Source organism: Triturus cristatus, chromosome 12, assembly GCF_964204655.1.
Source record: "Triturus cristatus chromosome 12, aTriCri1.1, whole genome shotgun sequence".
In the NCBI taxonomy this organism is placed as follows: Eukaryota; Metazoa; Chordata; class Amphibia; order Caudata; family Salamandridae; genus Triturus; species Triturus cristatus.
This window is the reverse complement of record NC_140595.1, coordinates 784874632-784902412: the sequence shown is the minus strand read 5'-3', so window position 1 is coordinate 784902412 and position 27781 is coordinate 784874632. Positions and strand designations below refer to the sequence as shown.

The window sequence follows — 27781 nt, the reverse complement described above, 5'->3', positions numbered from 1 at the left end:
TTTGGTATTATAGGGGATTAGGGTGGGTAGTAATTTAAAAATGTAGTGTTAAAAAATTGTATAAAATATTAATAAATTAGAAATTTATCATGAAATCAAAATTTAACAGAAATTTAAAATTTTACACAATTTGTTTTTTAATATTAATAAAAATTATTAAATTAATATTGAAGAAGCGTTATTTTGGTATTATAGGGGAATAGGGTCTAAAAAATAATTTAGATAGAAAAATTTATATTGTTTACTAACCTGCACATTTCCTGATTTATGTTGGATTGGAGTTAGAATAGTAATTTATAGTTTACTATCCAGCACTTTCCCTGAGTTATGTTATGTTTGGAGTTAGAATAGTAATTTATTATGGTTTACTATCCAGCACTTTCCCTGACTTATGTTGGATTGGAGTTAGAATAGTAATTTATTATGGTTTACTATCCAGCACTTTCCCTGACTTATGTTGGATTGGAGTTAGAATAGTAATTTATTATGGTTTACTATCCAGCACTTTCCCTGAGTTATGTTATGTTTGGAGTTAGAATAGTAATTTATTATGGTTTACTATCCAGCACTTTCCCTGACTTATGTTGGATTGGAGTTAGAATAGTAATTTATTATGGTTTACTATCCAGCACTTTCCCTGACTTATGTAATGTTTGGAGTTAGAATAGTTAATTATAATGGTTTACTATCCACCATTTACCCTGACTTACGTAGGACTGGAGTTAGAATAGTTAATTATGGTTTATTATCCAGCATTATCTATTTACTATTTTTAATAAGAATAATATATGTCATGTTGTAATATTCATTTCAACAATATAAATTAAAAACATTTCTATAACACTTTTACATACACATGACCAGTTTCTAAATTAAGAAATACATTTTTTGTAATTTTTTTTTTTATTCATAGTTTAATTTGTTACTGCAAAGATTTTGAACATTTTATAAACATTTAACATAATTTTTGCTAACAAATTATATTGCAGTTTTGTACATAAATACAGTTTCAATTATGCATAAATTAGTATATTAAATTTTACTATTTTTTATAAAAATTTAATATATTACATATTTTTTATGTCATTGATTTTATCACGATATGTACATAACATAAATTTACATTTTTTAACATCTGAGAAATATTTAACAATGAAAAACATTTTTTAATATACAATAAACAATTAATACATAATTCTATTGAACATATTAATGTATATTTTACAATATTCATTTGTTTTTTAACAATAAAAAGTAAATTATTACTAAACATGGTAAATATTATGCTATTTAATAAAATTTATTTTTGATCAAAAGGGTATTTAGTCCTATTTTAGTTTTTATTATGCATCCATTTTGTTTTTGGAACTTCACTTTTTACTCTATCAACATCGTTGTTTGGGTCATTTTAGAAAACGGAACTTTGCGGTTGGGAGCTGCTTCTTGTTGGTGAAGGTAAGTTTATTTTACATTATTTTTAAAGTTATTTAAATTTATTTTAGTGATAGTTGTAGTGTGTACTTGTCGATATGTGTAGTACTTTACTCTTTATGTGCGAATTACGTGTTATTTAGCGTCGTTATGGAGAACGTACTTTGTGAGGTAGTTCGAACACAAGTAACGTTTACTGTTGTATTAATGGATGAATTCAGATGTTGTCTTATGTTTTATATGCTATGTGAAGGCTATGTGTATTTCCTATGTTTTGAGGGTGCGTTTTGTTTCTATTATTTACAGGTGTTCGTTTTGGGGAGCAGATGGATCGTAACGCTTTTTTATTTAAAGCAGGTACATACTTTTTTACTTTCCCTGCTTTTTCGAGTTTTCTACTTTTTTACTCGTGATTATTTATCACCTTTTTAATGGTTTCAATTTCGAGAGGATTGCGACGGGGGACTATTATCAAACAGTTGTATTTTTTCCATTTTGTTGGGATTTTTAAACACTATATGGATAGCGTTTGCTATTATTGCTGTGGAAAGTATCACCGTGGAACATATTCTACAGCAGTAGAACCGTAAGTAAAAGTGATATTTACTTTTGTGTTGCATTGTGTTATAGTGTACTATTTAGTAAAATGTAATGTTATTATGTCTTGTAATAATATATTACTTATATTTTTACATGACCTAATGTTACTAAATTTAACTACATAGTATGTTTTGTTATGCTTTGCTTAATTTTTAGGTATTTATATTTAAAGGATGGATTTAGCTATTAGGTCTAAGTATGCTAGACCTTCTATACTTGGGTACATTCTAGTTTTTTGCTGGAGATATTCGTACATATTTAATGTTTGTTTACTTAGTTTAGGGCCAATTTTAGAAAGGGATTGCTCTATTCTGAGTTCTTGGTAGCTTTGTTCTTTTTTAATGCTTTGGATTAGTTTGTGAAGTGTTGGTTGACTTCTTCCTAAAGTGGCTTGGAAGGCATTATGCCATCCTTCAACTGCGTTGTTAGTTTTAGCTTTCTGTGCTATTGTACTAGCATACACATTCCACCATGGAATTTGATATTTAGGTTGTCTACGGTGGCCTGAACAATGTAATCTTCCAACCCAGGTATCTTCAAAATAGTCCAAGAAGGGAGTTAGTTTTTTCTCATTGGTGCGGTAGAAAGGGCTGTCAATTAATAAATTGTAGTAGTTAGCTACTTCTGTTGTTGGTACATATGCCAATGCAATCAACTTTTTTATTTGATAAGCAAAGTGACTGTTTGTAGAATATTCAATGTTTAAGGTAGATTTTTGTAAGTGCCTCCATATACTTTGGTTGTAGTGATAATAACAACCTTGTATTGAGGTATGGGGATATATTTTAAGGATAGGTTGAATCATGGCCATTTCAAAGTCAATTATAATTCTTTGAGGATAGTAATTATCTGTTAATTCTTTGATCGTTGTTAAAAGTTCAACGTAGGTAGTATTTGTTTTGTTTGGCAGCAGAGTATAAATTAGAGGGATATTTGTATCTTGGTATTCCCCATGGATGGTGTAAAGTTGATAGAAAGGTTTGGGACAAACTTTAAAAGTCCCGTCCATCATCCATGTTTCACATGATTTAAGTTTTTGCAAATTACTATTAGTAGCAAAAAGTAAAAATCGTTTGTCATGACTGTGGTTGTCATACATTAAGAATTTATCCTCATTATGTGTAATGGTATATTCAGGATATATTTTTATATCCTGAAAACTTTCTGGCGTTGGTGGAGTTGGATCTGAAGCACGTTTAGTTTTTGCAATTAATCTTTTTAAGTTGGGAATAGAAGGTAGCTGTCCTGTCACATGTTCTGGCACTTTGCTTAAAACATTTTTCAAAATACTAGTGCTTGTTTCTTGTGATCCTGTACTAGCATATTTCAATGTTTCCAGTGCTTCTCTAACTTCCACTTCTGTTACATTTGGTGGGTGGTTATGCTCACGTACATTTACCACATTGTTATCAACAGTTGTTGCTCTACCATAGCATGCACTTGAGTAATATTTGCTACATTTCCAATGGGTCTTATTCGCTTTTATTCTTTCTTGGGTGTAGGTGTAACCCATGTAGTTCAGCATTAGTTTCCCTTTTTGCGAAGTAATGAAAGTAGCTCCAGTTGCCATGTCTAAGGTAGATCTGTGGAAATATATATATGTATTTTTAAGAACATTGAACACGATTTACAGAGATGTGTATAAGAGCAGGAAAAAGCGTGAACATATACTTACTATGTGGCTAAACTGGTAATTCTTTTATTCTTATTTCTCTTTCTGAATTTTCTTCTCTTTAAGTTCTGTAGTAGCGTTAAAGAATAATTGAAAGACATGATTTAGTGTTATAGGTGTTTGATTTTACTTTCAGAATTGTTATACATACAGTGACTATACTTACTTGATGTAGTAGAAGATGTTGGTAGTGTAGTTGTAGATAGGCAAATAATTTTGTAGAGTCTGTGGAAAAAATAATCATTGTGTTACTTATAGTATTTGGATGATAGTAGTTGACATATGAAGTAAATTGTACATTTACTTAGCAAGTTTAAATAATTTTTATCAGCTATCTAAGTAGACATGGATAAGGTAGTTTATAAATGTTTTTACATCTAAGTTTCTGGTCGTTGTTGATAAGTTCAACATGTTTTGTTTTCACTCTAAAGAAGAACAGTTTTTAAATTAGGGAGGTTATCTACTTTTTGCTAAGTTCGAATGAAAAAAGCAATGGGATTTTACTTACTTGAAGTGTAGTATCACGTTTTGTAGTTGTAGTCGTAGGTTTGTATTCTCTTCTCTCAGCAAGGTAACCGTTTTTCTCCAAGTTTGGGCCAAAAATTGTAAATTACGTTAAGTGTATAATTGTTTTTATATTAGTGAGTTAATTAATGGTAGCTTTTGATTGGTTCAATTAGTGAAATTTCAAAATCATTGGTCGAGAACGTTATTTTGAATTAGAAAACCGTTATTTTCGTAAGAGTTTGTTGCATCACTATTTGTTTGTTAAAGTACATAGTAAAAAGTTTTATATGTGCTTTTTTGTTTTATATGTAAATAGTTTATATGTAGAAAATAATGAAATGTGTTTCACATTTAGGCCATCGGAGTGTATGATAGTATCAGTAAATGTAATTTTTTTTAACCTATATTATATATTTTTATATCAATAAGTATTAGGAAAACTAAATAATTATATGTGTGAATAGTTTTGTAAAGTAAAATAGTAAAAAAAAAGTGAGTAAAATAAAAGAATAGTGCATATCGAGTTGGTAATAAAAAGACGATATTTTTTGTGTATTTCTATAAGCAGATAGGTCGTCGATGTTAGTGTAGTCGATATATATGTCTAAGGTAATGTTATTTAAAATAAAGTCGATAATGTAGTAGTCGATATTTATGTTGTCGATATTAGTGTGAACGATATTAGGGTTGTTGATAAAAAAAAATCGATATTTGTGTGAATCCTTGTTTAAGTATAGGATGACGATATTAATGTAAGCGATATTTTAGTGACGATATTTATTTCTGACGATATTTATGTTAACGATATTCCATCATGGAACCGATTAATATATATCACTTAGGCACCAAAAAATCGTGTGTACCTCTTCCGATGGTCCCAAATGGTCCTAAGTTTGTCTGGGGGTCTTTTTAAAACTATTCACAAGACTTCCCTAAACTGTACTTGTTTCCTTAGATTTCCCTATATAGAAGGAGAAACACATACACGCGTTTGTACAAACTGCAGTATGCCCGATATGAAAATGAAGTATTGTTGTTAGATCTCCACAAACCGGTTTAGTGACATACCTTGATAATTGGGCAGTGGTCCTAGTTATATTACTCTCCCAGGAGTACTGTCCCACTAGATGCCAAAGGGCCAGGAAATTCTTACTTTCTTGTTATCTTGCCTTGAGTCACTATTTAGAAAAAATATGAGACAAAGCATCGCTTGTTAAACTCATTGCCCTTTTATAAAAAAAAGAGAATGGGGTACTAAGTTAACCTCATTTCCGTACTACCCCTGGTCCCTTGCTCACCTTCAAAGCTCGCTGAAGAGTAACGGAATCCTACGCGCGTTCTCCTGTGTCCGTGATGATCTAAATTCATCTCAGGAGACCCTTGTTTAAATACGTGTGTGAACGTTATGATTGGTTGGAAACTAATTGGTAATGACTCATTTCAGCTTCCGTTTAGTCATTAGCTGTTGCTCTTGCTGCCTCACCCCTTTCAACCCGGAAGTGATTCCCACTACACTTCCTGTTCCATTATTCTTTAGTCTTTTAGCGCTGACTCTACCAGCTATGACCTTGTCCCAATGCCGATCGTATTAAGCGTGCATATACTTTGTCTGAATCGAATGTAACTAAACATCTTCGTGATATTTACATATGTATATATGCATATACGCATTCCCCGATTCTCTGGCAAAATAAGGTAAAGGCAGATCTTCTGTTTACAATATATCATACCTCACCATTATGTTCGCGCGCCGATTCATTACTGACATTTCCGAGCTTCTAGCTCCATGCCAGTGCATGTTTGGTAACTTACAAGCATTCTGTTTGTACTCAAGTATACTCCCGCTTATTTTCAGTTGTTTATTTATGTCATAGTGAGCGATTATATTATATATAATCTACTTCCTTCGGCGTTGGTTTATTCTAATGCAATTATACAGCATTGGGCGACCGGCCTCGTTTTATATTATATACAATATATAGCCACAGAGTTAAAATGACCAATATTTAGTTCGTAGTATAAACAAGTTTAAACAGGTACGAAATGTGCCTGCGATGCAATTGTGTAGCCTAAAGCGACCGGCTTCATTTGACATCAATTGTTATATATAACCCAAAATTTTGGGTAGCCATTGCTAAATTCGTATTTGAAATGACTTTAAATAATTACGAAATGCGTGTCCCCACTAATAGAAAAATTCGTAAGACTTCCATTATGTTTATATTTAAAGTCGTTCAACGGGCGATATTAATATTCAACCATCCGCCAAAATCGATGTCCCGTATACGGGAATAACCTCATGTTGCACATGTTTAAAACTAAAGGAGAGCGATTATTGCACACCCTATTTAGCAAAAGGAAAACGGAAAGTCTATCTACAGCGAGTCTAAACTTACCAAAAGTGTCCGTTACCACGCTACAAAGCCAACGGGTTATTTGATCAATGCGCAAAAAGGCGCCCAACCTAGCTCGTCATATTTAAGCATCTGTTTGCGTCAAAAAACATCAACCGACATGATCATCTGTCATATTAACTTAGTTGGGGCCTAACCACCAATCTTAATTTCCTCCTTCAAATGTTAAAGAGGGATAGCGAGCAGAGTAAACAGTTCGATATCAACCTTTACAAAGATAAGAACAAAAATAGAGATGCACCAATCAAGACTCAATACCTATGGAAAAAACCTATTTGTAAAAGTTCAGAAGCTGCCCACAAACACATGCAGCCGGAATACCACAAAATAACACAATACGCCAGTGCTGCATCACGTACACATATTTGATCGCAGTAAATACCACATGCCCAGCAGGGTTAACAGCATGTAATTTCCTAGATCTTGCATGGGGAATGCGATAGTGAGACATAGCTCAAACAGCGAGGGCGGAACACAACCAATTTCAAGGTTCGATTCTTCTCCAAGAAAACCAAGCTCTATCAACCAAATTGTGCCCAATCTGTTAACCCCATCGCTGCTAGGCCTTTCCCCTCTGTGCTAAGCCTTTTTTGGGCTATTTGGGGGGTAGTGCGCACTTAGGCCCCTGTAACTTTTTGACCACATAAGGTATCCACGCCAAATTTGCGTCCTTTTCTTCCAACATCATGAGGATTCTAAAGGTACCCAGGGTTTGTGGATTCCCCTGGAGGGGTTCCAGAAATTAGCCAAAATACAACAACATTCTGTTTTTGTTTTTTGTGAAAAATGGGAAAAACGGGCTACAAATGAAAGTGTCTGGGTTTTTCTCTGCAAATGGTATCAAAAAAGGATTTGTGTGGCTGAGATCACCATTTTCCCAGGTTATAGGGAATGACAGACTGTTGTCAGAAAACCAACATTTTTTACACAGTTTTGGTATTTTTCTGGGACATAGCCTATTTTTGCTATTTTTGGTGCTTTCAACCTCCTTCCAGTTAATGGAAGAAATGAGTGTGAAAGCAAAAATGGATCCTGGAAAGCTATACATTTTAGAAAAGTAGACAAAATTCTCAATTCAGCAAGGGGTCATTTGTGTAGATCCATCAAGGTTTCTTTATAGAAACTAACAGTTAAATATAGGAAACATTGAAAATTATTTGAAAAAAACAGCCTTTTGTGTAACTTCTAATTATGACCGCTCTTTGAAAGCAATATACCGCTACATTCGCTGGACCTTCCTGGTTGTGGGGATATATAGGACTTGTAGGTTCAACATGAACCCGACGAACCCAAAACTGAGCACCAATTTGCACTGGTTTTTTATGTTCTGGATATATAGCAATTATTGTCGGAAAATGTATACATGGAAAAATCGGTATGAAAGGCACCTATGTATTTCTGAAATCGGAACAAATTATAGAGTTTAGAAACAGTACATATTTGCACATTTGCAGAATTGGGAATACTCATACCAGCATGAGAATTATCGGTCATTTTTCAAAATGACTTTTTTTTTTTTTTTTTTTACACAATGTCTTTCATTCGTAAGGCAGAAATGCATCATAAATCAATAGGTAATAACAGTTGCTTTACAAATCTGAATTATCCTAAATCTCTCGATAAAAATGGTACCTCACTTGTGTGGGTAGGCATAGTGCCGCTGACAGGAAATGGCTCAAAACCCAACATGAACACACCACATTTTCACAATGAATTTACCCTTTTTCTGCGAAGTGTCTAGCTGTAGTTTTTGAACACTAGCTCTGCCTGCACCTAGGGAAACCTAGCAAACCTATACATTTTTGAAAACTAGACACCCAGGGGAATCCAGGATGGGGTGACTTGACTGCCTCCCACCAGGGTCTGTTAACTAGAATCCCTTGCAAACCTAAAAAATTGTCAAAAGCAACACATTTTCCCCACATTTCTGTGGTGGAAAGTTCTGGAATCTGCGTAGATCCACAAATTTCCACCCACCCCGCGTTCCCCAAAGTCTTACGAGAAAAATAGTACCTCACTTGTGCGGGTCAGCTTAGTACCCGCGACAGGAAACGGCGCAAATCGCAACGTGGTCACACCTCAATTTTGCAGTGAAAAATGACCCTTTTTTGGCAAAGTGCCTAGCTGTAGTTTGTGAACCCTTGCTCTGCCGGCACCTAGGGAAACCTACCAAACCCACACATTTCTGAAAACTAAACACCTGGGGGCTTCCAGGGAGGTATGGCTTGTGTGGGTCCCCCAACGTTTCCTTACCCAGAATCCCCTGCAAACCTCAATTTTAGCTGAAAAAAACAAATTTTTCACACATTTCTGTGTGGGAAAGTGGTGGCATCACCGGGCTCACACAAATTTCCCACCACCCAGCGCTCACCCAGGTCTCCTGATAAAAATGGTGCCTCACTTGTGTGGGAGGCCAAGTACCCGCGACAGGCAAGGGCCCAAAACGTAGTGAGGCGACATCAAAATTGCCTATCTCAAAACCACCTGGTTTTGCAAGGGGGGAGTCAGCTGGGTTTTTGGCCCGTGCTCGGCGGCCATCTATGGACACCTACCAAACCCACACATTTCTGAAAACTAGACACCTGGGGGCTTCCAGGGAGGTATGGCTTGCTTGGATCCCCCAACGTTTCCTTACCCAGAATCCCCTGCAAACCTCAATTTTTAGCTGAAAAAAATCACTTTTTTCACACTTTGTGTGGGAAAGTTGTGGCATCACTGGGCTTACACAAATTTCCCACCACCCAGCATTCCCCCAGGTCCCCCGATAAAAATGTTGCTTCACTTGTGTGGGAGGCTCACATTTTTACCGGGGGACCTGGGGGAACGCTGGGTGGTGGGAAATTTGTGTGAGCCCGGTGATGCCACAACTTTCCCCCTCAAAAATGTGTGAATTTTTTTTTTTCCAGCTAAAATTGAGGTTTGCAGGGGATTCTGGGTAAGGAAATGTTGGGGGATCCACGAACAACATACCTCCCTAGAAGCCCCCCCCCCCCGAGTCTAATTTTCAGAAATGTGTGGGTTAGGTAGGTTTCCCTAGATGGCCGCCAAGCCCCTGACATAAAAACTCAGGGGACCCCCCCTTTGCAAAACCAGGTTGGTTTGTGATAGGTAATTTTGATGTCACATCAATAGGTTTTGGGCTCTTACCTGCCGCGGGTACTTGGCCCACCCATACAAGTGAGGTACCATTTCTATTGGGATACTTGGAGAAATGCAGGGGGTTGGAAATGTGTTACTTTCCGCCATGTGAAAATCTGGGCACAATAATGCAAGGAAAATGTCAGTCACATCTTGAGGTTTGCAGGACATTGTGGGTAAGATACCTTGTTGGGATCCACAAGAGACATCGCCATGCACTCCCATGGGTGTTGACTTTACGACAAAAACTATGGTTATTTTTAAATGAAATGTACAGCTTGGCAGAGAGACAAAACAAAGATTACAGCACAGCCATCTATTCCTCAAGCACACACACATACTGGTTGGATTTGGCACGAGAGCGAGTGATGGTTCAGTATTTAAAATTGTATTAAGAGATTTCAGAAAAATGAAATGCACTGAAAAATTGAATGGACAAAAAACGGAACCAGTGAGCTGTACAGCCACTTCAAGGCACCAACCGCTTTACAGGCCATTCACACACCTTTCATATATGATACACACAAGACCATTTACACCACCAGACACAAAACCAACACATTAAAACATTCACAGAAAAGGACAAGGTACACCCTGCTTGACAAAAACAGAAAAGACACAGTTTATGCTCAACCACCAATTCCTCAAGCACACCTACATACTGGTTGGATTTGGCACGGCGGTGAGTGATGGTTCAGTATATACAGTTGTATTAACCAGAGATTTCAGAAAAATGAAATGCACTGTTAATTGAAAGGACGAGAAACTGAACCATTGACTCACAGCTCGTGAGCTGTAAAGCCGCGACAAGACACCAACCTCTTTACAGGCCATTCATACACCTTTCATACGTGGGACACACAAAACCATTCACAACGCCAGCCACGGGCCCAGCACATTACAACACTCACACCAGCAGACAGTGCCATTCAAGGGCCCATCACTTTCACACGCCCACATTCCTGACACAGCAACCACACCAGCTCACGGATTGCGTTGAGTGGCGTTTGGCTAGCAGTGTGTGTAGTGACCAGCAGCTAGTCACTACTCTCACACCACCAGCCAAGCACCATTCCATGCACACTGCCAGTCAAGCACCAGTCCAAACACACCGCCAGCCATCCGCAAGTCCACGCACACCACACTGTCAGCCATGCGCCAGTCCACGCACACCGCCAACCAATTGCCAGGCCATGCACACCACACCGCCAGCCAAGCGCCAGTCCAAGCACACTGCCATCCAAGCACCAGGCCATGCACACCACACCGCCACCCAAGCGCCTGTCCACGCATACCACCAGCCAAGCGCCAGTCCATGCACACCACACTGTCAGCCATGCGCCAGTCCTTGCACACCACCAGCCAAGCGCCAGGCCATGCACACCACACTGCCAGGCAAGCACCAGTACAAATACACCGCCAGTCCACGCGCCGGTCCATGCACACTGCCAGCCAAGCGCCAGTCCAGGCACAACACACCGTCAGCCATGCGCCAGTTCACGCACACCGCCATCACATTTAGGAATTTTGTTTTATATAAATAAGAAAACGCAAACAAATTGCAAATAGATACAAATCTACTAATCCAAAAACTGAAACTAAATACACTACACAAATGACAAGCTTGAAACTGAACAAAAAATATGAAACAATAGAGGCAAGGCAGGTCACTTTACCAATCATGGATGTTCCCAAACATTATTTTGCGTGTGGTGCATTCTAAAACAAGCAGGCGCACACCGCCCAGGGTTAGAAGGACACTCGGAGCAGTACATATGAGTCTCCTTCCGTGTACCTCTTTGCCAACAGACTCCACATTCCTCCCACACCCTCAAAAGACTTTCCCAGTAGGAGATGTAATCAGGAAAGTGGCGATCTTTCAATCTAGCAACATCCTCCACCACTCCAACTCTAGGAACACTTGCCTGTTCCACTAAACCAAGGATGCCTATTACAGACTCCTGAAACTTAGCAAAAGTCATCTTTGACTCAGGGCAAGAATCCTGGAACACAACAAAAGCATTAAAGGTTGCCAAGTGGAAAAGATGGATAGCCAACTTCTTGTACCAAATGTAAGCCTTACGAAGAGCAGCGTAAGGTTCCAACCTCTGATCTACTCTGTCAACACCACCCATGTGCCTATTATAGTCTAAAATGCACACAGGTTTGTGCACTTCAGAAACCTGACCCCAAACAGTCACAGGTGAAGTGCTTTCATCATGGATGGTAGTCAGCATGTCTCCTGTCTGAAAACTTCACTGCTAGAAGCAATGCAACGCACTGCACTGTCCCCGCACAAGCTTTTGACAAACAAGTTCTTTTGGGAAGCCTTTACGGTTAGAGCGGATTGTGCCACAAGCAACAGTGTCCACTTTGGACAATTCCCTGAATAACCGCACACCAGTGTAGAAGTTATCTACATATAAATGGTGGCCTTTGTTAAAAAATCCTCTACCAAGATCCCACACAATTTTCTCAGTCACTCCAAAAGTGGACGGACAACAAGGGGGGTTAATCCTGGATTCCTTACCGGTGTACACCCTGAAATTAGAGACATATCCAGTCCTACTGTCACACAGTATATACTGTTTAATTCCATAGGGTACCCTCTTACTAGAAATATATTGCCTAAAAACCAAGCGGCCCTTAAACAACACCAAAGACTCATCCACTGCTATTTATTTCCCTGGAGCATAGATCTCAGAAAATCGATCAACAAAGTGATCAAGGACAGGCCGAATCTTAAAAAGATGGTCACAATCAGGGTGATCTCGTGGCAACGCTAAACCATTATTGACAAAATGCATCATCCAAAGCAGAAGCAAATACCGATCATGACTCGTGACTGCCGGAAATATAGCAGTTGCTATCAAGGGACTAGTAGACCACTATGAAGACATTGATGGCTTCCTTAGCAAGCCCATCAAAAAAGTTAAACCCAAGAACTTCATCTCATCCAGATTTGTGGGAGTCCACCGGGTAGCTCTAGAGTGGGGCTTAAGGCTGGCCCTGTTGTCCCTCAAAAACTGTTCGGCATACAAATTAGTCTGCTCAACAATCTCTGCCAAAAATACATCATCCATAAACAACTGAAAAAAATGTATCTGCAAAAAGTTTTCAGTATTCACTCTACACCCTGGAACACCAGTAAAGTCTGGCAATGCTGGCTGCACCATCCCTTGGGCAACCCAGACGTCAGCACTTTGAACTGGAAGCCTTGCAGCCCCAGGCTGCAGTCCAGATGCCTCTTGCCGCACTGTCGGCACATCAATGTCCTCCTCTAACACTGGCACTTCATCCGCACTAGGAGTAGCTTCATCGGCACTGAGAGTAGCTTCATCATCCTATGATGCCATGTGGAGAGAGAACTCGCTGCCTGAATCTTCCCCTCCCACCTCTGCCTCAGAATCAGTCTGCCTCTGGACTATGGTCAGAGAGACTCAAAAAGCATACCAACAACCTGCTGAGCAGTAATCCTGCGGCTAGCCATTATCCTTACTAAGAAAGGAAACTGTACAAACAAGTCAACAACAACCAACACTGTGCAAAATAAGTAAGTAAATGGGTGCCTTTATCACAAAGATCAATATACTCAAACTATACGATTCACTTGCAAGAGACCGCTACACTCACCAGCACCTACTCTGCAGAGAGACAGCAAAAACGATATCCCACTAGAAAGAAAAAAAAAAAACAATTACTCACAAAAGAACATACACATCGAGCACAAATGCAAAAAGTTTTTGACACTCAAAAAACAGAAGCCAAACATACTGCAATTCTTACATCATTTGCAAAAAACACATTCATGCAGAGAAATGAAAAAGATTTACATTGTACAAAAAAAAGTCTCTTACCAAACACAAGCAACTACACAAACAGCAGAACCAAAAGTAACGAAACCGCAACCTGGAACAGTCTAAAGAGCAAAAGCTTTCAACTAGAACAAAAAGGGAGAAAAAAAGCATTACAATTGAAATTCACACAAAAAATAAAAATTAACATTATAACAGTCACTACCCAATTGGTCAATCTGCCAGATGGGCCTTCTAATAGGGCTGTGCAAAAATGGGGGTGAACTTGCCCAAGGGATCGGGTGAGCTTGTCTGAGGGCGGGGCAGAAAACAGCATACAGAAATATGCACCCTAGCAAAAGAAATAAATCCCTGGTGCCTAGTAGGGTTTTCTGCCCCCATCCTGCCTAGGGAAAAAAGGCCTCAAAAAGGGGGCAGATCTGTCCACAGGAGGGGCAGAAATAACAATAACCAAATTTTATTTAAAAAAATAAATCTGCCCTCTGGGAGCGACCCTTGCCCAAGGGGTCGCTTCCATTTTAATTTCAAATACGTCCCTGGTGTCTACTGGGGTATTCTGCCCTCCCGGGGGCAGAAGCCAAATACACAGGCCGATCTGCCCCCGGGGGGGGGAGAATACACATTTAAAAAAAGAGGCCCCTGGAAGCGACCCTTCCGCTAGGGGTCCCTTCCATTTAAAAAAAAAAAAATCCCTGGCTATAGTGGGCTTTTCTGCCCCCCCGAGGGCCAGAAATGCCAAAAAGGGGGGGGTAGAAAAGACTTTAAAAAAAATGTGCCCCCTAAGGAAGCGACCCTTGCCCAAGTGGACGCTTCCTTTACATAATAAAAGGACTACCTGGTAACTAGTGGGGTATTCTGCCGCCAAATACATGGGCTGATCTGCCCCCAGGGGGGGCAGAGTACACATTTAAAAAAAAATTAGGGGCCTGGAAGCGACCCTTCCCCAAGTGGTCGCTTCCGTTTTTATGAATAAAAAATCCCTGGCTCTAGTGGGCTTTTCTTCCCCCCCCCCCCCTGGGGCCAGAAACACCAAAAACAGTCCACAGGGGGGGCACAAAAGACTTTTAAAAAAATTTGCCCTGTAAGGAAGCGACCCTTGCCCAAGGGGTCACTTCCTATAGCTAAAAAAAAGGACGCTGACGTCATGGGGAAGCGTGGCGGGGGTCGGGGGTGGCAGTGGAAGCTCTTCCGCTGCCATCCCCCTCTGTGGGGGCAAGATTGATGCCCCGGGGGGGGGGGGGGGAAGTGCCAGTGCTCCCCCCCCCCCCCCAGGGGTTGTGCTCATGACGGAGCAGTTGCGTCATGAGCACAGCCCAACTGATGCTCATGACGGAACCGCTCCGTCATGAACATCGAAGGGGTTACATAAATCATTTTTTTAGGATTGTATTGTCATTATGTATGTTTAAATCGAAATAAAACTTAAACGTGTAATTAATAACTTCCTATAACTTACATGGGGAATTCAATGATGAGGCATAACTCAAGCTGCAAAGGCGAGACACAACCACCCCCACAGCCAGGGTTCGAATCCCCTCAAAGCAGACTAAACACCGTCAATCAAATTGTGCCCAGTCTATTTCATTAATCGTTTTGTTTTTTTGGAATTAGAATGACTTTATATATTTTTGTATCCCAATAGAACTTTGACAAGATCTGTACAGGCATATTGAAGCCACATTGTATTAATCCTAGCAGGCACGATGTATTCAATCTCTTTATCTTCGTTTCACAGTTAACCAGGAAAGAATTAACCACACCCCATTCTTGAATTGTATAAACCTCAAGTAAATTTGTGTCACAATCGCAACACCGAAAAAACAATGTGTGTACATCTTACCCATATTACATCAATATTAATAGCAATATAAGTAATCCCTTTCTTCTGATGGAAATGTTATTCTCTCTAATGTAACAGTTTGAATAGTACCTACAGAATTACAAGAGTCACATAAAGGGTCACATTGATCTTCAAATCGTAGTCACCGGTTGTACCTTCTGATGGAAATATTGTTCACACTAATATCTCAATTTGAATAGTACATACAGGATACCAAGATTCACATAAAAGATCACATAAAATAATATAACTCTTCATCAGTATTATGTCCCAACTTGGTACAGCATAACCAGCATATCCAACCCGCCTCATTTTGCCTAAGGGACCGTTCCCTGTCCCCTCCTCTCATTCTCAAGGGAGTATGATCGATGGCATGGAACCAGATTTCCGGTCTTCCGCCATGATACTCCCACATATGTGCAGTTATCGGATATCTAGAGTTTTGATGCCGGATTGCCCTTATGTGTTCCTGAATTCTAGTTTTAAGTGCTCTAGTTGTGCTGCCCACATTAAATAATGTTGCTGCGACACCCAATTATATATGTAAAATAGGTAGTTTTACATGTTATGATCTGTCGTGTTTTGCAAACCCGAGTGTTATAACTGAAATCTGTTTCTTTTTACCATATTGGCATACATTACAGTCTGTACATGTAAAAAAAAATATTCACTTGTGTCGGCAGCCACGTTTTCCTTGCCTTCTTTGGTGTCACGTAACTCAGACACATGTCTCTCAGTGTCCTTTCCCTTCGGTAAGTCACTTTCGGTTTCATTGAGATTACACCCATTACTCCTGGCACTTCCTGTAACAGTTTCCAATGTTTGTAAAGAATCTTATAAATGTCCTGACTATATTTATTATATTTTGTGACCAAGTTGATTGAAGACCGAGTAGTTTGACTAACATTTACAGTACCCTGCTCTTGTAGTGTGGATTCCCTGGTTTTCTGCATTGCTTTCTTCTCCCCATTGTCCAATATCTTCTTCTTATAGCCTCTGTACTCAAATCTTTTCCTAGTTTCTTTTAGGTTTTCAATAAACACATTGGTATCACTGCAATTCCTGCGCACCCTCAACATTTCTACATAGGGAATGTTGTCGATGGTTGCCTACGGGTGTGCAGTCGTAGCATGTAGTACACTATTGCGCTCTGTAGGTTTACGATACAGCTTACTTTGTAATTTATTTCCTTCCTCATAAAACAGAATATCCAAAAAATCCATCTGCTCGGTGGAATGGTTCATTGTGAGTACCACATTATATGGGTTTTTATTAATCCAGAGGGAGGCATATCTTCCCCATGCGTGTTTTTTTTTCCACCAACCCATAAACAATCCTGCGTACGATGGCGCAAATTTTGCTCCCATTGCCGTACTTTGAATTTGGTGGTACCACTGATTACCATGAAGAAAAAAGTTCATCAGCTCGGTCATTTCTATTAACACATCGTTATATTCAAATCACTCAGCTGTTCTATTTTTCAAGGAATAACCTAATGCACGAAGGCCCAAATCTTTCCTAATAAAAGTATACAGGCTGGCCACATCAAATGTAACCCCACCGTCCAAACAACATCCTCAAATTTATGAAGGATATCTTTACTATCCTGTATAAAAGCAGGTACATTTTTCACTAGTGGTTGTAAGTATGTGTCCACATACTCTGATAGTCGCCGCTCAGTCAGAGTTAATCCCTGCAATTATTGGTCTCCCTGGGGGGGAAGCCTCCCCCCCCCCCCCCCCTTATGTATTTTCGGGAGAACATAGATGCAGGGATAACTGGGTTTAGTGACCCTCAGATATCTACATTCTCCATCAGTCAGAAGATCCTTTTTGCTCCAATCCAAAAGTCTCCTATTGATCAGAATGGTCAAATCGAATGATCTCGTAGCAGGCACCATCCATTAGTTGCCTTGCTATCTCCCCCATATAGTCACACTTATTCATAACAAGAACGTTCCCACCCTTGTCGGCTTCAAGCATTATTATATTTTCTCTGTCACATAGGGTCTGTAAGGCCTGCTGTTCTGCCCAAGTGAGATTAAATGGACCCTTATCCCTATATTGATCAGAATGTAATAACTTAAAGTCCTCCGTTACTCGTGCATTAAAAAGATCTATTTTTGGATGGGATACTTGGGGTGTAAATTTAGATCGTATTGTTAACTCCCAGTTTCATATTAAGTTCATCATTTAGTGACATCAACAAGTGTATGGTATCCACCTCCCCCACTGTGTAGTCAGACAATTCAGAATTGGAGGTATTAGGCAAATTACATCTTGAATTTGAATGGAAAAAATGTTTTAATTTCAAACTCCTTGTGAACTTATGCAAGTCAACAATCACATCAATAATTTTGCAAGTTTGTGTAGGACAAAAACCAAGTCCTTTTTTTCAATACATTGCATTCTTCATTACTGAGACAGTGATTTGAAAGATTAACAATTGACAGATTACATACATCTTGCTCCGAAACCTTTAGGCTGGCCCCTATTGAATCCAATATTGTAGCCGTATTCACTTTTTCTTGGATGAGCGAAGGTCCACCGCTAGTTTTGGCAGTTTTTTTGGTTTTTATGCCAGGCCCTACTTTCCCACCTAGTCTTGCATATCTTTTTGTTTGTATGCTGTTGAGGCGTAGCCTCTCTAGCTCCAATAAAAAATTGTGTTTTTCCTGTGGTACTAGTGCATTGTATTTTTCACTCACTGGCGGAATGCTCTGTAGAGGTAAATGAACTACTACTGATTGATCTTGATTCCAAGATATCCTCTCTACTCCGTTTTGCTGACTCTGTACTCTTCAAAGTATCCTATTTCTTCACGAAAGTATATATTCTACCTTTGCGATAGTCTTTCTCATCTCTTTGTATCTTTTTAGCCTTTTTGTCCCTCTGGAAAATCTGATATTCCTCCTATCTGAGGTGGGTGGGAGGGGTGTTTCGAAATGTTGGTAGTAATCGTATTGCTCCGGTGGAGTGGGTAGTGCCAGCAGACCCATGTTCTGGCCGTGTGGTGTGAGAAAAGCACGGTAATAGCTGAGGCTGTGGGGCTCTGTTTTGAAGGCCCGGAGGTTACCAGAGTACCTAATACGGTGGTAAGGGTCCGGGTACTGGGCGTGATTCAGGCATGGGTGTGAGCAGACCGGCTTGCCTTTGGCACTCTGGCTGCGCGGTTGCGCTCCAGCCTCCCTCAAGTAGGTTACCTGGGAGGGGGTGAGAGGGAGGCATGAGAGGTGTTTGAACTGCATGTGGCAGGGAAAGAGTGGGAATCTGTGGGGGGGGGGGAAATTGGGGTGAATCTGTAATGGTAAGTAGAAGTTGGCGAATCTGAAAAGGAACATTAGGGAATCTGCAATTGAACGAGGAAAAGCGTTAGCAAATCTGTAAAGGAAAAACTATTATGGAGACAGTTGGGGAGAGGGTGGGGTGGGGAACTGTGTGAGTGGAGAAGATACACAGCGGCAGCAAGGCGAGCTGAGAGGTAGAGTGGGAGAGCGTCAGAAGGGGGCTGAGAGAGCAGAGGGAGAGAGGGAGAGAGAGAGAGAGAGAGAGGGAGGGAGGGAGGGAGGGATGTCAGGAGGCAGAGACAAGAATGAAAGGCAAAAAATCAAGACAGCAGTGTGGTAATAGAAAGACCAGAGAGAGTGGAGTGGCAGAAGGGAGCTGAGGGAGCAAAGAGAAAGAAGGGGCGGTCAGGAGTAAGAAAGAAAACGGGCAGTCAAACTGAACAAGAATTCACAATGTGAGAACAAGGGGGAAACAGGAGAGAGAGGGTGAGCACACAGGGGAGAGCTGGCCAGGGACCTGCTATTGGTGTTGGGAATACCTCATCCTGCTAATAAGTGATGAGTGATTATCCTTTTTTTGGAATAGTTATCATTTATTTCCATATTGTCTTTCCATTTTACATATCTGAGAGCATAATAGAAAAATCTGTGTTCTAGAAGGACTTGCACCTAAGCTCGTAAAATGACTTCTACAGCAGAAAATTATGTGGAAATGAATATCCATAGCGTTTATGGTAGCATTCCAGTATGAAAAATGGAGTGGGAGAGGGTGGAGGATATAAACAATAGAGAAGTACAAGACTAATGCCACCAGTGCAGTAACTTTGATTAGCAGCAAGTATTTTAACACAAGCGGATTTCATAGGTACAATACTACATAAGGCCACAAATCCAAATCATAAATTGAATATAACTGGATCCTAACCAAATTTCCCGGGTCAGAGAATTAAGTATTCTTACCTTTGCCTCCACAGAATCTAGCAAGTGGCCCCACACACTTGAATATATTACCAAGTTATTCAACATATAGGAATCTTTCTATGGGGCAGCGAGTGTGTTTAGTTCAATCAACCACTCTGAGAGGTTTGGCATTGTTGGCTGGCACCGATGTCTCATGATGAATATTGTGTTAAGCTGTCAGTATTGTGGCCAACCATCTGTGCATGAGATGTTAAATTCGAAATGAAGACTACATCATGTAGAATAGTCGATTGGGGGAGAAGAGGAGAATTGGAAGGTGCTGTGTTTCATTTGCATTCACACCACAGACCAGTATTTCATGTTACTGGGACAGGATCAGGTGATATGCATCAGGTCTCCTTTTTATTCGGTGTATCTCCAACAATTGTCATGCGGATGGAGGCCCACCGTTTTGAGCTCCTAGGGAAACCAGTACCAGCCACGTATTATTTCTAAATATAACTATTTCGGCTGTGATTCGCTCAGTACCGTATCGTGATCTAGGAAGAGGTTACTCCACTTCACTGGAGTATATTCCATTTCAAACTGGGCATGTGGGAAAGGGTGGGCACCGGTCGCATTCGAGAGGGAGTAGATTGTCTTGAGCAAAACTCGATAGAGGAGTGATTCTTAATGGAATTAAAGGGCAAGTCCACTTTCTCTGAACGGATGTCCCCAGAGTTTGAAATACAATACACTGAGGTGAAAAGGAGCATGGGATAAAGGAAAAAAATGACTCCAGTCTTCCACTACCGGAGTCTTCTCAGCACTTGTGCAAGTACTAGCTGTGAATCTGGTTAGCATCCAGAATGTGGGTGTTTCTTAAAATGAGTTGCTTAACCTATTTATCTTAATACATGAATAACCAGGAAAACAGTAGTCATGCTTATACAAGTTTGTCAAGTGGCTTTGCACTTCCTGCAAAATAGAACATTATGCTGAACCCTTCACGCACCTGGAAACACCCCAGTACCCGATGAAAATTGTACTGTAGATGCCTTAACGCATTTAAAGAATTCAAAATATTCCTAAGTGAGGAAGTAGATATACTTAAATCACTGTAATGTAAACAGCATTTATAGAGCGCATTGTGACCCTGCGGGTATCCTGGCGCTAGCACACGTGAGCTAGATTCTGAGAGCATGGAGGGTGTGTAGCTAAAGAGTAGAAAAATGTCATGATTTATATCCTAGGAAACAGACAAGTCTTTAATCTCTTTCTGAACTGTAACCGATTTCCCATCTGCCTAATTTCGACTGGGAGTTTATTCCAGGCCAGCGCTGCTGCATTGCTGAAAGCCCTACCTCCTGCTTTTTAGCTTTCCTAAACCTGGACACTCACCGGTTTAGCTGAAGAGGAACAGAGATTGCGCAATGAAACATACCACTGAAATCTACTCCGTAATGGCTTCGGTCCAAGGCCATGCAGAGCCTTGAAGACTATGCAGAGGGATTTAAACGTAATCCTCTGCATTACTGGGAGCCAATGGAGCTCTAAAAGAGCCTGAGATGCCCATGATTGACGTGGTCTCCTTAGAGATAACTTGGCTGCCATTCACTGGATTCTCTGGAGTCTCTCAATCAAATATTTGGGAGACTCCAGCAGCAGTGCGCTACAGTAATCCAGTCGACTCAGAATGATGCTCCCTACCACCAGTGATCTTGCCTGTGTGGGAAGCAGTGGGAGGATCCCTCGAAGCACTCTAATCAGAGCAAAATAGCTGCCAACTGTTTTAGTCACTTGGGGCTCTAAACTCAGATTGCAGTCAAAACTGACTCCTAAATTACGTACTACTTTGACGGGGATCAGTGGTGCTGTCACCGGAAGTGGGCAAAACCCTGTTGGTAGTGGAAGGGGAACCTTCCCAGCTGGAGAACACAATCTCGTTTTTCTCACGATTTGAATTGTAAATAGTTATTTCGTAAGCATAAAGCAGTATCTTGCAGACAATCATGAAATTTTTCCGGTGAGTGGTAGCCTTCTAATGACAAAATCAATTGTCATCCGCATAATTCACAAGACTGATGTTATGTGATTTGGTGTTAAAATTGATAAAAGAATTGACCATGTACTCTTTAGACTTTTTGCATTTGAAAGACATCAACTTGTTAAGGCCTAGGTTCCATATGCAACAATTCACACACACAAAAAAACCAAAGGGTTTTTCAGGAAAACATGTTTTCTTTTCTCCTGGTACATTCGTGACATAACTGGGACATAGCATGTTCTTCAAAGTTTTACCTCTGCTGCTATATGTAACTTTAGGTTTCTCGGGTACAATTCCTCTAGGTATGGTATTTGATTTTTAATAAATGCCATTCTTTCTCAAAATATTGTACACGTGACAACTTTTTTTAATTTAGTCTCAGCATTGCTTAGACAGATTGTCATTGCCTCTTTTTTTTGATGTTCTTGCAAATGTTAGGGTCCTGGCTGTAATTTTTCCTGGCCCTGGCCATTTCTCCATATGGTATTGCTCTTATTGTGGTTTTGGGATGGCAACTGGTGGCATGCAAAACGCTGTTGCAGGCAGTCTGTTTTCTGTAGGTATCACTTTGTACGACGACATTCTCAATATATAATCTCGGATCTAGAAACTCAATCCTTATCCTAGAGTACTTAATGCTCAATTTCACTTTGAATTTGTTATGATTCAAATATTCATTGAAAGTAAGTCTTCAATATTACCACTCCAGATCAATAATATGTCATCAATATAACTACCATAATAAATGATGTTCGCGCACCAATCATGAGCACCAGAGCCCCAGGCATGCTCCACCTCGTACAAACCCATAAACAGGTTAGCATAAGATGGAGCTAACCTGGAGCCCATGGCAGTCCCCTGTTTCTGCAGCGACGAGGTGCCATAATGTAAAAATACATTCTGCACAAGAATCTCTGCCATGTTTAACATCTGTGCATGTTCCAGATGTTTTGCATTACGTTTATAGAAAAATAATTTTAGAGCCTTGAGACCACAATACGTTTGAATGAAAGTATAAAGACCTTCTACATCCATTGTGACGATGAAGAGATTGTCACTATCCCATCTAAAATCGTCTAACTTGCATAATAAATCTCTGCTGTCCTTTATGTACGATGGAAAATTCTGGACAAATGGTTGTAGAAACGTATCCATATATTGAGCAATATGTTCTGTGGGACCCCCATTCCCAGAAATTATAAGTCTGACAGGAGGGAAGGGCCCACCTTTGTGAATTTTAGGCAGGATGTAGATACACTAATACCTGGAATGTTGGGCAAATAAGTACTTGTATTCTAAATCTGTTAACAGGCAAGATTCATACCAATCAGTTTTGCATTGCTGTTTTTCTCAATCACAGCAATAGGGTGTGTTTTTAGCCTTTCATAACATCTAGTGTCACTTAATTGTCTATTGACTTTACCAAGGTAGTCACAGCGATTTATCAAGACGATGTTTCCTCCCTTGTCCACCTCACGGATTACAAGGAGGTTATCTTCCCTCAATGATTCTAAAAATACCTTGTCCTCTCTGTTCAAATTTGAAATATGTTTGCATTTATTCAAGATGGCATGTTTATCCTCTGACCGATACTGGTCATTTGTGACCTTATTGTAAAACTCAATTACAGAGTCATTACTGCTTGGTGGTATGTATTTTGACGTGTTGGGTAAGCCACTGTCTAAGGTAATGTCTTCCTGTATATCTAAGTCATGAACAACTTGTGCAACATCCCCAACATCTTCATCATTCAATGTCGCAACAAGATGTATAACATTTAGATCAGAAATAGACCACTTGGATTCCACCACAGTATCAAATTTAGAACGTGGTACAATCGAATGCTCACCTATGTTTTTTAATTTTAGTTTACGTACAAATTTATATAGCTAGAGGTGAACATTTTCAAAATTAAATTTCTCAGTAGGACAGAAATGTAATCCTTTACATAAGTCATTTCCTTTTCTGTCAGATCTTGATGAAAGATTAATTACACTTAGTTCACTGGAGGTTACGGAATAATTTGTTTTTTTTTATGATGTACTTTATGGATTATCTCCATCTGTGTCTCCTGTAACCTTGACTTTACTCCTGCTCTTGTTTCTTGCCACCCCTTCTGACTCATTCATATAACTTTTTTTTGTTTCCCAAGCAAAACCTCTGCAAATCCCTTAAAAAGACAGAGGAAGGAGTATTGGTTGTACTACAGCTTGTTACCTCACCAGGGTCACTTTCAAAAGAAGAGATGTATTACTTGAGGAAACTCTAGTTTCCTTATCTGTTTTTGATTTGTCCTGACTGTCTTGGTAGTAATATCATCATACTTCTTTGCAAAGATAAAAATGCGACCTCTATCATAGTCGCCCTGGTCCCTTTGGATCTTCTTCTGCTTACCTTTGAGATACAACTGACAGCTCAATTTTTTTCTTTAGAATTTCATAATTCTTTTGTATGGCTTATTTTAAATTTGTTTCATTGATTTCTTTCTAAAGTTTGGCTATCTCCTCCCTTATCTCATTGACTTTTTTATCTCAATTCTTTAATATATCCATCATTCTATACGAGGCTACGTAGAGTCCTTTTTCCTACTCCTCCAGCAGATCTAGTTCAAGATCTTCATAATTAGGAAAAATTAGAATTCTCAAACCTCTTGGTATTCTCTTATTCTCCATGTACTTTTTTTTTTAGAGTGGCCCCATCCCATCACTTAGCCAACTCTTGTTTTTTTTTTTTTTTTTTTTAAGCTTTTCTAGCCTCATTAATTTGTTTTTCAACCCATCGTTCCTGGGTGCAGATAACTTGGGTGGTCCAGAGCTGTTGCCTTTACTACTAAATAGGTCACCAAGCATTTCTACCCTATTGTCGTCAAAATCCATATTAGTGCTAAGTGAGTCACAGACAACCATGCCGGATAGCCCAATAATACCAATATACAGCAAAAAAGAAGGGTCAAGGCACTAATGGCTCGCCCTTGTTGACAAAGTATGGGACAAAGTGTCATGACTGTCGACCGTATATATTTCATACAAGGATTTAAGTATTAAGCAAATGCACCCGGTGCTAATACAATTTTTTTAGTGCTGAACCACCAATTGTTATGTTAAATGAGTATTTGTAAAGCGCACAGCTACTCAATAGAGTGTCCAGGTGCTGAAGACGTAGTGACAACGTTAACCATGTGCTATGGAGACCAGGTTGAATATTATTTCTGGAATAACCAGGTTTTCAGTGACTTCCGAAACGCAAGAAGGTCCTGCATCAGTCTTAGTTAAAGTGGCAGAATGTTCCACAGTTGAGCCGCCTGTACCTGAAAGGAGCGTCCCCCTATCCGCGCTTGGTGATATTTTGGATTGCGTGCCAACTGAAGCGTTGAAGACCTTCGAGTACGGTGAGGGCAGTAGAACTAGACTCTTTTCCTGATGTACACGGCACCTATGCCGCGAAGAGCCTTGAAAGCCAGGACCATAGCTTTAAAATGGATCCTCTTATGAACTGGGAGCCAATGTAAGGATTTCAACTGTGAAGACATCCGTGCTCTCGGGCTGAGCATGTGAATTGCTCTGGCTGCTGCGTTATGGGCCCCCTGCAGCCTAGCCAGTATATGCTCCGGCAGCCCTAGGTACAGTACATTTACGTAGTCCAGCCTGGAGACTATCAGTGCTTGGACCACCGTTTTTCTATGTGTAACAGCCAGGAGGGGCAGAAACTGCTTTACCATTTTCAGCATGCTGAAGCAAGATCCGACAATTGCCTGAATGTGTGCCTGCATGGAGAGATTCTCATCAAGCTTTACTCCTAGGTTTTTCACTTTCTTTTCCGAAGTTGTGGGAGGAGTCATGTCTACTGGCCACCAGTTCTACCACACGTTACTGGGGGGGTGGCCAAAGAAGATCTCCGACTTTTCAGGATTACATTTAAGTTGATTAGACTGGAGCCAGGAGAACACTTTTGATAAACAGGAGTTAATCACATCTTGTTTAAAATCCACGTCTTTATCGCAGGTGAAGAGCAGCTGCGTATCGTCCGCATACGATAAAATTTTTGCTCCATGACCCTCAGCCAGAGTCGCTAAGTGGGCCATATATATATATATATATATTAAAAAGAGTGGGGCTCAAAATTGAGCCATGGGGAACTGCCACCTCCAAAGGGGGAATAGGGTCAGAAAAAGGCGGGGAACGAACTGTTTGCTGGTGATCCTTTAGAAAGGACGCGAACCAGTTGAGTACTGCGCCCACAAAACCGCACTCCTAAAGTCTCAACAGGAGTCCGTCATGGGGGACGGTATCAAAGGCCGCAGATACGTCCAAATATATCAATAAGGTCTTGCCACCCTTATCCAGAGCGTCCTTTATGGCCTCAAACTTTAAACCGTGCCGTCTCAGTGCTAAAATTTGCCCTGAATCCAGACTGACTCTGTTGGAGTACTTGATTGTATTCGACAAATGAGGTTGTGACATGATTAAAAACTTTTTCCAGAACCTTGGAAAAGAAAGGAAGCAAAGATATTGGCCTGTAATTATAGGCAAACTCTGGGTCCAGTGTCCGCCTTTTTAATAAGGGAAGAATTTTCTCCCTTTTCTACCTGTCGGGGACCAGCCCCTTCTGCAAAGAGATTAAGGATCCGATTAACCGCTGTATTGATAGTCTCCGCTATTGATGCTAGAACAGTGGCAGGGCAAGGATCGGAGGGAGAGCCGGATTTGAGGCCTTTCATGATTTCTAGAGATTTATCCATGGAGACAGGTGGAAACTGTGCCAGGGATGATTCTCTTACTTGAATTAGGGAGGGGTTATACTCACAACTGTGTGCACAGAAGGTGTTATAAGGAAGGTCTCCTGAATGTTTTTTATCTTATCATAAAAATAGGAGGCCATACGGCCTGTCCATGCCTCAGAGAGGGTAAATGGCTTGACTTGCGCTGTATGGGAGGAAAACTCACTGACTATTCTAAAAATGTCCTTATTTTTGTTTGTTGCAAGTTCAATTCTTTCGGGAAATTTTTTTTTTTCCTCCTCATGAACTTGTTTGTAGTGAGTCTTCAGCGCCTGTTTATAAATAATTTTATCATTAGGATCGAAATGCTTCCGCCAGAACCTTTCTAGATGTTTACAAATACTCTTGCTTTTCTTGAGCAGTCATGAACCAAGGTGCGGAGGGCCGAACAGTCTTGGGGCGCAAAGCAGGGGGTGAAAGCTCCCCTGCACAAAGCTGGAGCCAATTATCCAGCCTCTCAGCATCTGCCTCCAAGTCTCCGCTAAAAAGAATTGGATTATTCTCGATAGCAATACTCAATGCGTCAGGTGTGATTAGATGGAAAGGTCTGAAATTACTGATCTACGGCTTTCCAGAGGCATTAGGGTAATTTAATTCCTTCCCAATTGTAAAATCCAGAAGGAAATGGTTGGACCACACAAGGGGAAGTGGTTGGCCTGTTTCTATTTTGGCAGTGAAGAAGATCTGACCTAGAGTGTGGCCCTTTTCGTGAGTAGGCTACTGCACATAAGGGGCCAACTCTAACATCTCCAAGTACTCTCGTAGTCTAATAGTCTAGATCATCCAAGTTATCCATGTGCATATTAAAATCGCCTAACACCAAGCATTGTTTGTATTTCATAGCAAAGGGTGAGACAGCATCACCAATGGACGCAAGAAACCTTCCGGCGGGGCCCGGAGGTCTATATATTAAAATGCCAGCCAGCGATTGATGTGGAGACACTCCCCAATGGAAGCAGAGACTTTCCACTCCCTCTACTTCATCTGAAGGGACTATTGTACGAGAGAAATGGTTTTTGAAAATAGCGATATCTCCGCCAATGCCCTTATGCCGGTCTTTCCTGATTATCTGATAACCCGAAGGGGTAGCAGAGGGGATGGTAGGGTTTGAGGCCTCGCTAATTGAATAGTCTGTTTTGGTTTTCCCGGTTTTCTTCGGGTACATGCCTCCAGTGATTTATCAGCCCGTAAGATGTCCCAATATTTATTCATACACTTCGCTAGTACCTTAGAAAGGCTGCTGCAGTTGGTCACTAATCTCATTTAATTTGTCTCATCCTCGATTGGTTGTTTGTCTTTTAAAGTATCATGTCTCTTAATCTTCCAGATCCTGCGCTCGACTTTGAAAATATGC

General features: G+C 40.3%; 1 long non-coding RNA gene across 5 annotated transcripts in view; it reads left to right on the top strand.

Moving 5' to 3' along the window:
• LOC146782834 (uncharacterized) overlaps positions 1–27781 on the top strand; it is a 219192-nt gene that overhangs the window by 95295 nt on the left and 96116 nt on the right. Inside the window, exons 2-3 of one of the 5 annotated variants that reach the window (XR_014972089.1) lie at positions 1413–1455; positions 1738–2017. The exons of 3 other annotated variants lie outside the window; for them this stretch is intronic. This is a non-coding gene — a long non-coding RNA (uncharacterized LOC146782834). The remainder of the gene's footprint in view (positions 1–1412; positions 1456–1737; positions 2018–27781) is intronic. One more of the 5 variants, XR_014972091.1, reaches the window with a different exon arrangement.